This window comes from Giraffa tippelskirchi, chromosome 9, assembly GCF_054371585.1.
Source record: "Giraffa tippelskirchi isolate mGirTip1 chromosome 9, T2T-mGirTip1v1.2.pri, whole genome shotgun sequence".
Lineage (NCBI taxonomy): Eukaryota > Metazoa > Chordata > Mammalia > Artiodactyla > Giraffidae > Giraffa > Giraffa tippelskirchi.
The window spans coordinates 89,736,096-89,753,258 of NC_137283.1; the positions used below are offsets into that span (position 1 = coordinate 89,736,096).

The following is a 17,163-nucleotide window of genomic DNA, read 5'->3' on the forward strand; positions in this document are numbered from 1 at the left end:
CAGAGGATAGGGAACTCACTGATGCAGCTCAGATTCTTAGAAAAATAGCAGGGTGGAGCCTGAATCTGAAGTACCAAATAGACAAGAAAAAAAAAAAAAGTTGGGGTTGATCTCTCAAATCCAGGGTCATATCCACTGGTAATCTCACATAGGCGCCTCTATGTGACATGGAAAAATGTAAATTTCCATGAATGGGTCAACACAGACCTATTCCTACAGGTCAGATTGTGCTTCCATGTGAATTATAAAATGACTGTCCTTCTTCCAGAAAATATAGCCTAAGGTGAGGATGCACAGCTTGGAAAGCAGATTGTGGGCCAGATTCTAGTCACTATGGACCCCCTTGGCTGAGTAACCTGAACAAGACTACCAGGAGTGGACTCTGATTGATCTGAGTCAATTGAAGTAACAGAATCTTCTTGTCAAATTTATTGGTTCAGTGATGGATACAGAATCCAGCCCAAGTCATTCAGCGTCTGACTACACTAGTCATAGCCAGTGGTTCAAGGGCAGTCACGTGGTGATGATAGCTGATAGAACTGAAGTTCAGGATTTTCAGTCTATGACTGCTGAAGAAGTTCTTGCCCCTGCTTCAGAAATACATGAGGAAGCGTGTGGTCCTGGAAAGTTCTAGCATTTATTATAAGGGAGGCCAGCCTAAAAATAAGCCAGATGCCCAGAGGGAGAAAATCATTCACAGCAATACCATGTGTTAAAGTCAAATTATGTCTGAAGTCTGCCTTGTCTCTGTATTTTTCAATCAAATTAGTCAATAAATTTCCTTTCATTTTTAAGTTAGAGTTTAGTTTTCTGTTGCTTACAAACAGGGACTTATTCTAGTTCTTCTTGCCCTCTCAGTTGTGAACAACTTAGGTTTTTTTAGTTTCTTCATTATCCTAACTATGGGGCTAGGAAAAAAATCAATTCATCTTCATTTCAAACCAGATTGATTTGCAGTCATTTCTACATGTGTGCCTTTGTTGGTTTCCATTTAGAAGTAAAAGTGCCTGCACAATTCTTTTATATACCCTAAGTTCGCTTTTCTTTCTGACATTGTCTTTGGCATAATTGCTATGGTAATATCTTTTATCATCTATTATAACAATTGTATTTGCATTTGTACACATTGCTTCCTCTGGGTGAATACCTACCCAATGTATCCTTTCCAAGCCCACAGTTGAATTTTCTTTTGGTTATTTGTATTTTTGTACTTACTTGCTTAAACACAAGTATGATGGTATAACTTAACTTATCAGAGACATTTCTATAAGAGGAAATGACATTTCTGTAAGAGGAAATCAAAAACACAAATTGAAGTTTAGCAACTTAAGAATTTGGTTAGTCTTAACATATCAGTTTTAACATATTTGTTAGTTTTAACAAATTAAAAGATGTTTACTCCTTGGAAGAAAAGTTATGACCAACCTAGACAGCATATTAAAAAGCAGAGACATTTGTTTGCCAACTAAGGTCCATCTAGTCCAAGCTATGGTTTTTCCAGTAGTCATGTATGGATGTGAGAGTTGGACTATAAAGAAAGCTGAGCACTGCAGAATTGATGCTTTTGAACTGTGGTGTTGGAGAAGACTCTTGAGAGTCCCTTGGACTGCAAGGAGATACAACCAGTCCATCCTAAAGGAAATCAGTCCTGAATATTCATTGGAAGGACTGATGCTGAAGCTGAAACTCCAATACTTTGGCCACCTAATGTGAAGAACTGACTCATTTGAAAAGACCCTGATGCTGGGAAAGATTGAAGGCGGGAGGAGAAGGGGACGACAGGATGAGATGGTTGGATGGCATCACCAACTCAATGGACATGAGTTTGAGTAAGCTCCGGGTGTTGGTGATGGACAGGGAGGCCTGGTATGCTGCAGTCCATGAGGTCATAAAGAGTCGGACACGACTGAGTGAATGAACTGAACATATCAGGAGCTGGAATCCAAAAGCAGATTAAAATGTGACAGCCTTGCTGTCCATAATGATCAGAGTTCGAGTTCGTCTGAATATTTACAACAGTCTTTCTACCAGCCTCCCTATATGTGATCTTGATTTCTTTAAAAATCACTTCCATACTACCCTTCGGGAGCTGACAGCTACTCTCTTGACTGCAGAGGGATCAGCACATGATAAAGCTTCCATAGACATTAGTAAGGCCCTAGCTTCACCGAATTGTGTTCAGGAACTTTAAGAAGCAAGATAAAGTTTTAAGTGTCTTGCTTGGCTTCTAATCAGTCTCTCCAGTTTTCCTCCTTTTCTCTTTTATGCCTTACAGTTTACTTTCCAGTATCTTCTGTATACAGTTCATTTTTGTCTGTCTGTGTCCTTCCTACATGGCTTCCCTCTGCCTGAAATATTTTCTCATCCTCTCCTCCGTGTTTTTATTCCCAGTGACCATCTGAAAGATAGCCAGGAATGTAAGGGATTTCACATTCAAAAGAATATCTTTATCACCAAAAACACTAGGTATAATTAAATTAGAGCTGAGTAAATTGAGAGAACAATTAGTTTGCATTCAAGATAGACACTGAATTGAAAATCTTTATGAAATGTGAGTGGGGTTGACAAATTTAAATTCAAATAAAATTTTCAATTAACATTTTTTAAATTGGAGGATAATTACAGTATTGTGTTGGTTTCTGCCATACATCAACATGAATCAGCCACAGATACACATATGTCCCCTCTCTCCTGAATCCCCCTCCCATCTCTGACCCCATTCATCCCCCAGGTTGTCACAGAGCACTGGGTTGAGCTCCCTGTGTCACACAGCAAATTCCCACTTGCTATTTTTCTAGATACTGTCATAAGCATTTTTTCCCTAATAGCTCACTAATCAGATTCCAAAATATTTTCAGCTACTGCTGTGATGTTACCCTCAGACAGCAATAGTGAAGACAAAAACAAAAACTATTACAAAACATACTTCAAAAATGTGCCATACAGAAAAAAAACCTTCATAGATTCTAAATTCTAAGAGACTTGATTTCATCTGCTTGGCTGTCATCTCTGTTGGACAGATATTATAAGGGAAATTTAAAAGTGGAATTATAGAGCGATCTGATTATTCTTAGGGTGAAGTCTTTGTAGTTGAAACGTGTCAAGAAATTCTTTCTTTTTGAAACCACAAAATGAGCATCACTGGCTTGTCCAAGAGTTTTGACCCAGCAGGCAAGGAGACTTCCTATGGCCATAGACTGTTGGTGGCGGTAGAGCAGACCTGGGCACTGGGCCATAATGAGTGTCCACTGTGAGGCCAGCCATGGGGACCATGTGGTCACTGTATAGAGACTATGCAGAAAAGCAGACAGGCACATATAGTCAGCTCCACAAAACAGATATGGCCAGGGAGGCTATTGACCTTGAAGGTAAGGCTGGGTGGGATTCCTTCCTGGTTAGGAAATCCGTCGTGGCCTTGGGATGCAGGTGGCTCTGCACATAGGTGAAGGGCACAGCATCTGGCTGAGAAAAAGTACTGCAGTAGTGGCTGTGGCAGTGAACAATTTTAGAAGTCATGACAGTCAACTCTGTTTCTTATAAATAACTAGATGCTGGGGCCTTTGCCCATGAGGCCCCATAACCAATCGTCAGAGGCAATTGAGAATCGAGGGGAGAACATGGAAGGCTGGAGTGCTGAGGCAAAGGAATGTGGGAACCAAGATTGCCTATTGTCACCCCAGGTCATAGGGTTTAGGACAGAACCATCAGAGACTGACCACATTTTCCTCTACTCTGATTATATATGTGTCCAAGTTCACTAAGAGAACATGCATATAATTTGCCTAGAGTGCCACTTTGATTCTTTTCAATTAATTACCCTCTTACTTCTGAAATTCCATATTAAACATAGTAGAAACTCTTCTTCAAGAAAGAAAAAAAGCTGCCAACTTAATCATGACATATCATCAACAAGTAAGATACAAACTGATTAAGGATATATTTTTTATTTTATTTTAAAGAATGTCTTAGAACTTTTGAAATATGTTACCTCGACTCTATCACTTCATTTTGACACTATTGTTTGAATGCATAGTAACTTGAAAGACTCAACTTGATGCTGGTCCCCTGGAAGTGCTCCCTGCTGAGGCCTAAATAGGCCTCAGTCCAGAGTGGACATTATCATATCAGTAAGGATCTAAAATGATATCAAATGAAGGCGAAAAAAAAAACCTTTTATTTTTATTTATCTATTTATTTTTTTGCTTGGATTTTTATTGAAGTATAGTTGATTTACAGTGTTGCATTATTTCAGGTGTACAGCAAAGTAAAAAGTATACTTATACTTTTTCACATTCCTTTTCCATATATGATTATTACAAAACATTAAGTATAACTCCTTATGCTATACAGTAGGTACTTGCTTTTTGTTTTTATCTAATTTATATGTAGTATTGCATATATGTTACTCCCAACAGGAAAGATTGTTTTTAAAGTGAGCATGGGGTGTATTTTTTATTCAGGTATCACACAGTGTTTAATCCTTAACACCAAATATCAAACTGAGGAAAATTAAATTGCCATCTCATAGAGCTGCTGACAATCTAGGCCAATGGTTCCCAACCTGACTGCACATCAGAATTACCTCGAAAACTTTGGGGAACTTGGTTCCATGTTATGTGGCAGCCTGGATGCGAAGAGAGCTTGAGTGATAATGGGTACATGTATATACATGCCTGAATTGCTTTGCTGTCCACCTGAAACTATCACAGCATTGTTAATTGGCTATACTCCAATATAAAATAAATTTAAAAGAATTTCCTGGAAAAACTTTTTTTAAAATCTATTCCTAAAGTTCAAAGTTTGATAATGCACTCTGTTGGCCACACTATGGAAAAAGACTCTCAAACATTGTTGGTGGGAATGCAAAAAATCATACAACCACTATGGAGGAGAGTTTGGCAATATTTATCAAAATGCCTTTTGACCCATAAGTTCCACTTTTAAGAACTTACCTCAAAGGATAAATTGTTACAGATACAAAAAAAAATCATATATAAAAGGTTATTTACTGTGCCATTATTTGTCAGGGCAAAAATATAGGAAATCAACCACCCAGGTCTATCCATAGAAGGCTGGTTGAAGAAACCCTGCTATATCCACACAAGAGAATACTCTCCTACAACAGAATTATAGAAAAGAAGGAGGATCATCTCTGAGAAAGAATACGGAGGGAAAAAAGCAAGGTGCAAAAGAGTCTGCTACCATTTTTATATACCTATACCTATACAGACATAGAGTTGCTTTTTCTTTATATATAGATACGTGTGTGTGTATATATATATATATATATATTCTATATATATGTAGGAAATGGCAACCCATTCTAGTAACCTTGCCTGGAAAATTCCATGGACAAAGGAGCCTGGAGAGCTGTAGTCCATAGAGTCACAAAGAGTCGGACACAACTGAGCATGCACACACAACAGCAATGTATACATACTGATGAAAAATAGGAATATTGAACTAGAAATGAATATAAATGATTCCCTGTGTGAAGTCAGAGCAGGAGGAATGGAGTGGTGACAGGAATTGCAAAGTATGTGAGATGACTTTTTTGGGAACAACTTTTTTATAGCTTGGGGAGTTTTTGAGCCATGTAAGTATTCACATATTCAAATATAAAATTATATAAACAGGATGAAAAAAACATAAATTTAATTCAATCAGGAACAGACAATTTTATACTACGGTGATAAACATAATTTTAAAAAGACTTCTTGAAATAACTCTTGGACATATTTCTCTGACTATATATCCTTTGTGGGGTTTCCCAGGTGGGTGGCTCAGTGGTAACACATCCGCCCGCCAATGCAGGAGACCCGGGTTTGATCTCTGGGTTGGGAAGATCCCTGGGAGAAGGAAATGGCAGCTCACTCTTTCAGTATTCTTGCCTGGAAAATCCCATGGGTAGAGGAGCCAGGAAGACTATGGTGTATGGCTTCACAAAAGAGTCGGACACAACTTAGCAACTAAACAACAACGACAACATACCTTTTATGAAATACCTTCTCAGGGTAAAAAGAACAACAAAAATATCATGAACATGACTTGGCAGATTAGGTTGTTTTTTCTTAAAATTATTATTTTGAGTGTATATTGTAGGATAAAGCAAATGAGTAAATATATTGATGGTATTATGAATCAAGCTTCTCACTGTAGGAAAAACAATGTATAAACATGGAATGGAGAAGTTCAGGGGCCCTGAGGTCTGGATTTGCAGTACAGTTGCCAGCATAAACTCCTGCTTTTAAAAATATGTACATTCCTAGCTCTGTTCACTGAAGAGGCCCAGAACCAAAGTCACCCAGAGGAAATGAACATACTAGTGCCAAGACCTTGGTTTCAAAGTACTGTTCACCATGGAAAGGAAGGAATGTTCCCTGAGGAAATGGCTAATTCTAGATCAGATGGAGCGTGTACAAGGTGAACCTGGAACATGGTGTGTCAGAAAGCAAAGAAAGTGTGCAGAGAATGGGAAGTACAGGTCTAAAGCAAACGCTACAAGCATGAAAGGCCTGGGACAATCTTGGAATTTAAAAAGTTGTGGGGAAATGAATTAAATTTTCAAAAGTCCACGAGACCATAGAAATCCTAAAGAAGGGTGTCTTATCTTCACTCTTCACAAAAGAATGTTAGCCAATGGCAAGAGGTGAAGAATCTGGCTGCCAATTCAGGAGACTCAAGAGACATAGGTTTGATCCCTGGGTTGGGAAGATTCCCTGGAGTAGGAAATACCAACCCGTTCTAGTATTCTTGCCTGGAAAATTCCTTGGACAGAGGAGCCTGGCAGGCTACAGTCCATAGGGTGACAAAGAGTCGGACATGATTAAGCACACACGTATATGCTTGCGAATAGAGCTGGAATAATAAAATCAAGAAATTTTAGTTTTCAGTCTCCAGTGTGACTCAGACAAGGATCATCCAATGCATGCTAAAACTACTGGGTGAAAATGTGTTGGCGAATGTATAGTTCAGTTCAGTTTAGCCGCTCAGTCGTGTCCGACTCTTTGCGACCTCATGAACCACAGCACACCAGGCCTCCCTATCCATCACCAACTCCTGGAGTCCACCCAAACCCATGTCCATCGGGTTGGTGACGCCATCCAACAATCTCATCCTCTGTCGTCCCCTTTTCCTCCCGCCTTCAATCTTTCCCAGCATCAGGGTCTTTTCAAATGAGTCAGCTCTTCGCATTAGGTGGCCAACGTATTGGAGTTTCAGCTTCAGCATCAGTCCTTCCAATGAACACCTAGGACTGATTTCCTTTAGGGTGGATTGGTTGGATCTCCTTGCAGTCCAAGGGACTCTCAAGAGTCTTCTCCAACACCACAGTTCAAAAGCATCAATTCTTCTGCACTCAGCTTTCTTTATAGTCCAACTCTCACATCCATACATGACCACTGGAAAAACCATAGCCTTGACTAGATGGACCTTTGTTGGCAAAGTAATGTCTCTGATTTTTAATATGCTGTCTAGGTTGGTCATAACTTTCCTTCCAAGGAGTAAGCGTCTTTTAATTTCATGGCTGCAATCACCATTTGCAGTGATTTTGGAGCCCAGAAAAATAAAGTCAGCCACTGTTTCCACTGTTTCCCCATCTATTTGCCATGAAGTGATGGGACCAGATGCCATGATCTTAGTTTTCTGAATGTTGAGCTTTTAGCCAACTTTTTCACTCTCCTCTTTCACTTTCATCAAGAGGTTCTTTAGTTCTTCTTCACTTTTCTGCCGTAAGTGTGGTGTCATCTGCATATCTGAGGTTATTGATATTTCTCCCGGCAATCTTGATTCCAGCTTGTGCTTCCTCCATCCCAGCGTTTCTCATGATGTACTCTGCATATAAGTTAAATAAGCAGGGTGACAATATATAGCCTTGGCGTACTCCTTTTCCTATTTGGAACCAGTCTGTTTTCCATGTCCAGTTCTAACTGTTACATGATACCAAAATGTTATCCCGCAGATTACTTATTAATGAGTTACGAAAAAGCATACCTTTACAATGAAAAGAAAATTGGCAGACATTCCCTGATGATTAGCAATATTGAACATCTCTTCATGTGCCTGTTGACCGTCTGCATTTCATCCTTAGAGAAACGTCTATTCAGTTCTTCCCATTTCAGGTTTTTTGGTTTTTGATGTTGAGTTGTATAAGCTGTTTATATATATTGGATATTAATCCCTGATCAATCATATCATTTGCAAATATTTTATCCCATTCAGTAGGTTGTTGTTTTGTTTTGTCAGTGGTTTCCTTTCCTATGCAAAAGCTTTTAATTAGTTCTCAAAGTATTTTATTTCATAATGAATATCCTGTTTCAAACATAGAGATTATTTTCCATTTGGTAGAGATAAAGGCTGTGGCTTTCATAAATTCTCCTTTTCTCTCTCTACCCAACCAGCTTACAGTAATGGTTTTATAGGTAGTCAGCCACATAAAAACCCACCACGGGCTTTGAAATTGAAAAGTAACCACAACCAATAAACCAGATAAGAAAACAAACTGAAACAACTCTTGCTTATGGACAAAAACCTTCGCTTTTTAACCTTTTTTTTTTTTTTCATGTAAAGGCCTTTAATATGACAGGAACTTGTCAGTTTAAGATGCAGCCAAGTCACTATAGTTACTAAGATTGACTCTGATATAGGGCACAACATAGGGTAAAGTTCCTAGAACATGGAACAAGACAGAAAAGCCCTTGATAATTAGGGCTAGAATTCCTAATTAGACATAGAGCTCCCGGTTATAGATGCCCTAAGTGTGGGCCAACAGTGGGGATGGTAAATACCTGGTAGCATGCTGCCCCTCCTTTTTCAATACCCAAAGTAGACATCAGTTATTTTTTCTTCTATTTTTGGCCACACCACACAGCTTGTGGGATCTTAGTTCCCAACCAGAGATTCAACCCGGGCCCTTGGCAGTGAAAGCACGGAGTCCTCACCACTGGACCACCAGGAAATTCCTAGACATCAATATTTCATCACCATATTTTTCCCTATTGGGTTGGAGTGGGTTGGGACTTTGTTTCAGCCCAGTGCCCAAAGTCACCACCAGCAATCAAATGAAAATGCATCTCACGTGAATAAGAACTACAATTTTAAAATTCTTGTTTCAAATTAAGGCTAGAGCTGTAAGCAGAGGAAGGGCTGTATCCCCACAGCTTTGAGAGGAAGATTGCCAGGCTAGCAGCCAGGCAGGGATGAACAAGGCTCAACGGCTATTAAATTAGAAAGTGAACTAAAGTATGGAGGGGCAGCAAAAAATACTTTCCTTCTACACTGCAGCATGGAGCATATGTGATAAGCAGACAGCCTGCAAACTAAGCAAGGGCCAGAGGGCTGCCCCGTTTCATAGAGGCGAGTTGCTGATGGGGATAATATCAGAAAGCAAGTCTGAACCAGATGGTTACAAAGGTGTTATTTCAGGGTTTTCATAGGGCTGGTTGGATCTGCTAACCTGTGGTGTTTAAAATAAATTCAGGAGAATTCTTGATTATGGTTTCCCTATCTGACTCTTTTATAAATAACACCCATACTTTTCCACTCTTTGAAATTCCACCAGTATCGATTTTTTTTCAAAACTAGGCTTTTAGGCACAAAAAAGGATATATCGTAAAGTGGTTTGAAATTATATGTAAGATAACATGTTTTTGAGAAATGTTTGTGCAGCACTTTTTCTTTGCAAAATATTTTTTATTGCAAACATCCTAGCTAATTATCTGTCCTAGTTATTCAGGGGTTGGCTTACCCTTATATTATATATGTGAAAGACAAGACAGAGAGATAAGTTCAACTTGAGTTAACTAAAATTTGCATGCCTCTTAGCCAATGGAAATTAAAATAACTTGCCCAAATTATACAGTAAATCAATCATCTGGCCATGATTAAAACCTTCAGCCTTGGAAGCTCCAGCTCAGTTCACTGAACCATTCTGTCTTTCATAAGGATTTTATTACTTTGTATATATTGATTTTTTTCTTGAAAGAGTAAAGTGTCCCTTTCACATTCTGTAGCAAAGGGCTTATTTATCAAAACAATAATTGTTGACTATTTAGGAAAATTTGTTATGCATCTCCCTCTCCTGTACTCCCAAAATCACCATTTCTTTCTCCAAAGCTTATACATATGCCCAAGAGTCTTCAACTTTATGAAATCTCCTATCTCTATGACCTCATCGATATACTGTTTTATTATTCCTTTTCTTTTCAATCAAACTTTTTGACAGTGTGGTTTATTCACTGTCTTCCTTCTGACACTACCCAATAACTCCTCAACCCACTGAAATTTACTTTTTCCCAACCAATCAACTGATATGTTCTAGAAAATTGTATCAATGGGTCTTATTCATCTTGTATAACTGGAATGTATACCAGTTCTTGTAGAACACAGCACCTGTAGCGTGGTACTGAGATGTGCACTTAAAATTTTATTAATAGAGTAGATCTCATGTCAAGTGTTTTTACCTACAAAAAAATTAAATAAAAAGGGACACAAAGAAACTTTTGGAGGTAACAGATATGTCTATTACCTTGATAGTAGTGATGTCTTTGCAGGTGTCTGCATATGCCCACGGAGAAGGCAATGGCACCCCACTCCAGTACTCTTGCCTGGAGAATCCCATGGATGGAGGAGCCTGGTAGGCTACAGTCCATGGGGTCGCTAAGAGTCGGACACGACTGAGCAACTTCACTTTCACTTTTCCCTTTCATGCACTGGAGAAGGAAATGGCAACCCACTCCAGTATTCTTGCCTGGAGAATCCCGGGGACGACGGAGCCTGGTGGGCTGCCGTCTATGGGGTCGCACAGAGTCAGACACGACTGAAGCGACTTAGCAGCAGCAGCAGCAGCATATGCCCAAATGCATCAAAGCGTGTACATTAACTAAGTGAAATTTTTTTTGTATGTCAATCATACTTCAATATTGTTTTTTTAAAGTGTGTCAATAGCACCAATTACTCCAAACTCCAAAGACACATAAAGAATTTATCTTTCTGGACTGACTGGTTCATCTAACTTTGTGGATTTCTCTCTCTTTCCTCTCTATTTTTGCCGTTCTCTTTCTTTATCTCTTTCATGAGCTCCTGCTTTGTCTCTTTTCTAGATGTCGAAGTTTCTCAGTTCCACCCTTGATCCTCTGTTTTTCTCGCAATAGAGCTTCACTTCAGACTGTCAGGATTTTAATTACCTCTGTATCCTAGTGATTTCCAAAACTAAATCTCTATCCATGACTCAGGTTTCAGACTCCCATTTACAAATACTTGTTAGACATTTCCAATCTTGTGAGATCCACAGGCTAATATCCAAAGAACATTCTACCCTCAATCCTGTCCCTATGTCATTTAATGAATCAACACCCACCAAATCTGAAATCTGAGAGTTTGCTATCCTCCATATTCAATTAATAAGTTCCTTTAAGTATACCTCCTGAAGAGGTATTAATCTTGTCTCCTCTGATATATTAAACTATATCTCCAACATAGTTTAGTCTCATAATTTTAATCCTGTTCTAGTTAAGTCTCTTGTTTCTAGTTTTGACTTCTTCAAATTTATCAACTGCATCAAAGCCAGAATAACCTGTGTGAAACAAAACCCGACAATCAGTCTTCTTCTTAGAGCCCCCAAAGCTTCTCTATGAAGAAATAAAATCCACACTTGTATAAGTGGCTACAAAGATCTTTATAACCTGGCTTCCATTACCAAAATATTTATAGTTTTTCATTCACAAAGAACTTTATTAAGCCTTGACTATTGGCTCTGCCTGGAATATTCTTCTGGTCTCTCTCCCCATGGCAGTTATTAGTACTATTAGCCACCATTTCTAAATATCCTCCTCCTGGTCCACTGTAGGATAGCGTTCCCTACTTCTTGGAGTTAACCATGATCACGTGACTTGCTTTGACCAATGAAAGGTGAGTCACATGCAAGCAATGTGTCGCATCCAAACAGAAGATTTCAGGAGCAGATGCATGATTTTTCATCTTCCCTCTTTCTGCCAAGGCAACTAGTTACATTCCAGAGCATGGGATATGGACTAGCTTCAGTGCTTGAGTCAGAACAATATCCTAAGGTGGACAAGAAGCATAAAGGAGAAATAAACCTGTGTTGTTGGCTTTAAGTCCTTAAGAATATTGAGATACATATTACTGCAGCATATTCTAAACTATCCTGACACGCACAGCTTATTCGAATCCTTTTATCTGGCTAATTATTACTCACACTTCCCAATTTTGCTTAGTTGTTGCCTCCTTTCAGAATTTCTAGGCTATTTCCTCAACTGTAAAATGAGGATAATAGGGCTTCTGTAGGATTGGCAAGGTAACTTTACATAGAATATTTAAAATGGTAATTATCTAGATATTGGCTTAATAAAATACGCCCTTTTAAGTGCTTGCTGTTATCCTATGACTGTATCAGTTCACTAATTCCCATCTCTTTTCATTTTGCATTTAATTCATATGTATAAAAGTAAAGTAAAGTCGCTCAGTCGTGTCCGACTCTGCAACCCCATGGACTATAGCCTACCAGGCCCCTCTGTCCATGGGATTTTCCAGGCAAGAGTATTGGAGTGGGTTGCCATTTCCTTCTCCAAGGGATCTTCCCGACCCAGGGATCGAACCCAGGTCTCCAGCATTGCAGACAGACGCTTTACCGTATAACTCATGCCTTTTATAAAAAAATCAAGCTAATCAATGTCTTTCCCCAAATCGCTCTCTCCATCAAAATGCCAACATTATAATTGCCAGTTTGGGGACTGGAAATGTCCAGAATGAAAAAGAAGAAGCTACAGACAACATAGCCAGGCTTTAGCTATGGTGAGTGGTCAGGATTCATTCATGTAATTAATTCATCTCTGAGCTTCATTTTCCTCCAATGTAATATGAAAATAGTAATATGTAGAGATTGTTTTCATTTGGGGCTTTTTTTTTTTTTAGGATTAAAATAAAGAACATACAGAAACAGATAAAGAGCTTAGCATCCTCTCTGGCACAGAGTGATGTCACAATATGCAATTTTCAGTGATTTCATTATTGTCATGCTCATCATCTATCATCTCAAATCCTAAAGAATGTCTGTGCTCCTGGGACTGTGATTAGGTTGTAACTGTGCCTTGCTTCCACTACAATTTACAGGACTAGGCACTCCCTGAGGCCATTACATTTATCCAGAATGCCAGATATAGGGCTCAGTAAATATTTATTGAATTCAGCTGAAGTTTTAATCAAATGTCTTGCTTAATAACCCATATGATGAGTCATTGTGTTGAGGGCAGAGTTAGGGTTACATCTGAAGATGGCACAAGTCCCATTCCTCTCGAAGTGGGGAGAGAGCAGACTTGGTGTGTTATTTGTCTAGGAAATTGCACTTCCATCTGAACTGCTGAAGTTACCACTGATGATGTCAGTGATTATTCACAAATACTAAGCACACATTACCAACTCGGTGGACACGAGTTTGAGCAAACTTCAAGAGATAGTGAAAGAAAGGGAAGCCTGTAGTGCTGCAGTCCATGGGATCACAAAGAGTCAGACATGACTAAGTGACTGAACAACAGCTAAGCAAGCTAATATCTGTATCAGATATCTGTAACAGTAAGCTAATACCTGTATTAAGAGAATGATGGGTGTGTTTTCTTTGTTGTTGAGTTGCTCAGTCGTGTCTGATTCTTTGCAACCCCATGGATGACAGCACAAGAGGCTTCTCTGTCCTTCACTATCTCCCAGGGTTTCTTAGACTCACGTCCATCAAGTCGGTGATGCCATCCAACCATCTCATCCTCTGTCGCCCCCTTCTCCTCCTGCTCTCAGTCTTTCCCAGCATCAGGGTCCTTTTCAATCAGTTGGCTCTTTGTATCAGGTGGCCAAAATATTGGTGCTTCAGCTTCAGTATCAATCCTTCCAATGGATATTCAGGGTTGATTTCCTTTAGGATTGACTGGTTTGATCTCCTTGCTGTCCAAGGGACTGTCAAGAGCCTTCTCCAACACCACAGTTTGAAAGCATCAATTCTTCAATATGTTTTCAGTGTGTCTTCTGGACAGTAAGATACCAAGTACCTTATCTTCAGTTAGTTGGAGAATTCCAAACACCTGGGGGTTGAAATCTCTGATCCCATTTTCACGTGGTAGCCATAGCATTGGGCTGATACAGCCACACACAGAGTGCAAGAAAGTATTTGTTGAGCTCTTCAGGAGGGCAACCAGTGTGGTGACTGACAAAAGACTGTATTATAAAATGAGAAATTCTGTTCACTGTAGAAAACCTCATGGAAACAATTCGTAATGAAATTTGAGAACCTAGCTATAAAAGCACAATACATTTTCTATTTCATGCTTTGATCAACTTTCAGCAGAGAATAGGAGCTCTAAAATAATCTATAGAAACATGAGAACCTGAAAAACAACCACAACCAGAAGGGAAAAAAGAAGAAAAGAAAACTTAACAGAATATTGGATGCAGTTCAATAAGCCACACAGAAAAATTCATCAATAGGTTCCAAAAAACTAGTATTAAAGAGAATTCATGATTTTTCTCCAGGCCACATGGTTCAAATAAAGAAGTCCCTAGGACTAAGGTCACATAAATATCATGACAGTCAAGTGGGAAATAGACCATTTGTCCTTTTGATGTGATGACTGACTTGTTCACATTTGCCCTCTGGATGCTATAATCATCACAGAGATCTCAAATGACCACAGAAAGGGAAAACCAGAGGCCTTCATCCTGCTCAGGAAAGATATGCCATTTGGCAGGACACGGGCTCCGCAGGCCACACCAGCGCTCTGGGCCCATGACTACCGATGACAACCAGCAGCCACCAAAGGAGGCCTCAGCTCATCCAGACCTCAGGAGTTCATGTGATCTTCGTGTTTTGCCTCAATGCAGTTTGGAAATGCATTGAGTCTCCTTCCTACCTGATCACACACTAGATACAATTAAGGCAGCTGAAATGAAGACTTTGGATTTTTACGGAAATGTTTTTATTGGCCAAAATAAATACATTCATACAGTAATTTTTGAAAGTACATTATTCTCTGTCTAGTTTGCATTTTGCTTATTTTGTCAGGCACAAGAAAAATTCTTCCTGGCCAAAAAGAGAAGTATTCAAAAAGAAAACTTGGAGGGAAAAGAAACAGTTGCGAGAACATTTTATTCAGACCTCTTCCTGAAACTTTATCTGGAAACTCATTTTAGAAAACATAACACATAATCAACTAAAAATTTTTTAAATGACTGGGAATTTTTATTATCAATCCAAATGTTCTGACCAAAACTTTCTCTTCTGGCTCTATGGCCACATTCTGCACTGACAAATGCTTTTCTTCCCACAGCATCTCTGGATTTCATGGTGGACAAAGTTATTCCAAGATTTTAGAAGTTGGATGACTTTTTGGTTCATAATAATTTTGTGAAAAATGCCATCCTGTGAAAAGAACAGTGAACTCTGTAATTTCTCCAGTGAGTTTTTTTCTTCTGGCCCAAACAATTAAATTTTATTGACACCATAGAAATGTTGGTTGCTTACCTGTATTGCTTAGTGTTGCAGAATGGATAAAGAAGGGGAAAAGCTGGGCATTGAAATCAAAGAGGAAATTGAATTCTAACTCACCCTCACATCAGTGGCATAAAAGTTATATATTCAGTTAACAACCCTGAAATCTGGTTTCCTTCCCTCCCCTCCTTCCCCTCCTTTCCTTTTGCCTCCTCTTTCTTTTTTATCTTCACTGTCTTTTCTCCTTCCCTTCCGTCCTTCCTCCCCTCTCTCTCCCTCTTCTCCCTCCCTCTCTCCCTTCCTTCCTCTTTCCCTCTCCTTTCCTGTCTGTCTATCTATTACCAATTATCTATTATCTGCTGCTGCTACTTGGTCACTTCAGTTGTGTCCAACTCTTTCTGATCCTACGGACTGTAGCCTGCTAGGTTCTTCTGTCCATGGGATTCTCTAGGCAAGAATACTGAAGTGGGTTGTCATGCCTTCCTCCAGGGATCTATTACCTAGCATCTAAATTATCTAGAACTATCTACATCAAAGGACTATTGGGAGGAATAAGAACATGAGAAACACTTCAAACAGAGCCTGGAACATCGCTGTTGTTGTTGTTGTTTAGTTGCTAAGTCGTGTTTGATTCTTTCACAACCCCAGGGACTGTAGCCCACCAGGCTCCTCTGTCCATGGGATTCTCCAGGCAAGAATACTGGAGTGGGTGGCCACTTTTTTTCTCCAAGGGATATTCCTGACCCAGGGGTCAAACCTGTGTCTCCTGAATTGGCAGGAGGATTCTTTACCTCTGCTGCTGCTGCTGCTGCTAAGTCGCTTCAGTCGTGTCTGACTCTGTGCAACCCCATAGACGGCAGCCCACCAGGCTCTGCCGTCCCCGGAATTCTCCAGGCAAGAAGACTGGAGTGGGTTGCCATTTCCTTCTCCAGTGCATGAAAGGGGAAAGTGAAAGTGAAGTCTTTCAGTTGTGTCCGACTCTTAGCGACCCCATGAACTGTAGCCTACCAGGCTCCTCCGTCCATGGGATTTTCCAGGCAAGAGTACTGAAGTGGGGTTTTTACCTCTGAGCCACCTGGAAAGCCCCTGGAACGTGGTAGGTCCTCCATAAATGTTAGTTTCTGTTCATTTCACTGTTTTGCCGCCTCAGCAACTCCAGTGTGTTGACGTGCAGATCACTTAAGTAGGCTTGTCAACACTTTGGTGTGTATCAGAATCATCTGAAAGTCTTGTTAAATCCGGATTCCCTGGCCCCACCCCTAGAAATGTTGATTCAGCAGTTCCTGTGGTAGCCCTGAGAATGTGTACTTCTAACAAATCCCCAGGTGATCCTGATGCTGCAGGTCCAAGCACATATTTTTAGTGTCTTGGACCATTCTAATGGATGGCAAACATATTTCCTCTTGAAACTCTGGGTTTAATACATTTCACCTGCCTTGACTAATCAAGTATTTTTTTTATTATTTATTTTCATATATTTATTTGGTTGCACTGGGTCTTAGTTGCAGCACACAGGATCCTGGGTCTTTGTTGTGGCATGCAGGATCTTTAGCTGCAGCATGTGGGCCCTAGTTCCCCAGCCAGGGATCAAACCCAGGCCCCCTGCATTGGGAGCATGGAGTCTTAGCCACTGAATTACCAGGAAATTCCCATAATCAAGGTATTTTTAAGACTTG

General features: G+C 39.7%; 1 protein-coding gene across 4 annotated transcripts in view; it reads left to right on the plus strand.

Annotated features, from left to right (window-relative positions):
* The window catches only part of LOC145521646 (uncharacterized), a 352,473-nt gene that overhangs the window by 119,713 nt on the left and 215,597 nt on the right, over positions 1-17,163 (plus strand). Inside the window, exon 3 of one of the 4 annotated variants that reach the window (XR_014065560.1) lies at positions 15,327-15,506. The exons of the other annotated variants lie outside the window; for them this stretch is intronic. The gene's annotated coding sequence lies outside the window, so the exon portion shown is untranslated. Of the gene's footprint in view, positions 1-15,326; positions 15,507-17,163 lie in introns of those variants that run through there. 4 annotated transcript variants of the gene reach the window in all.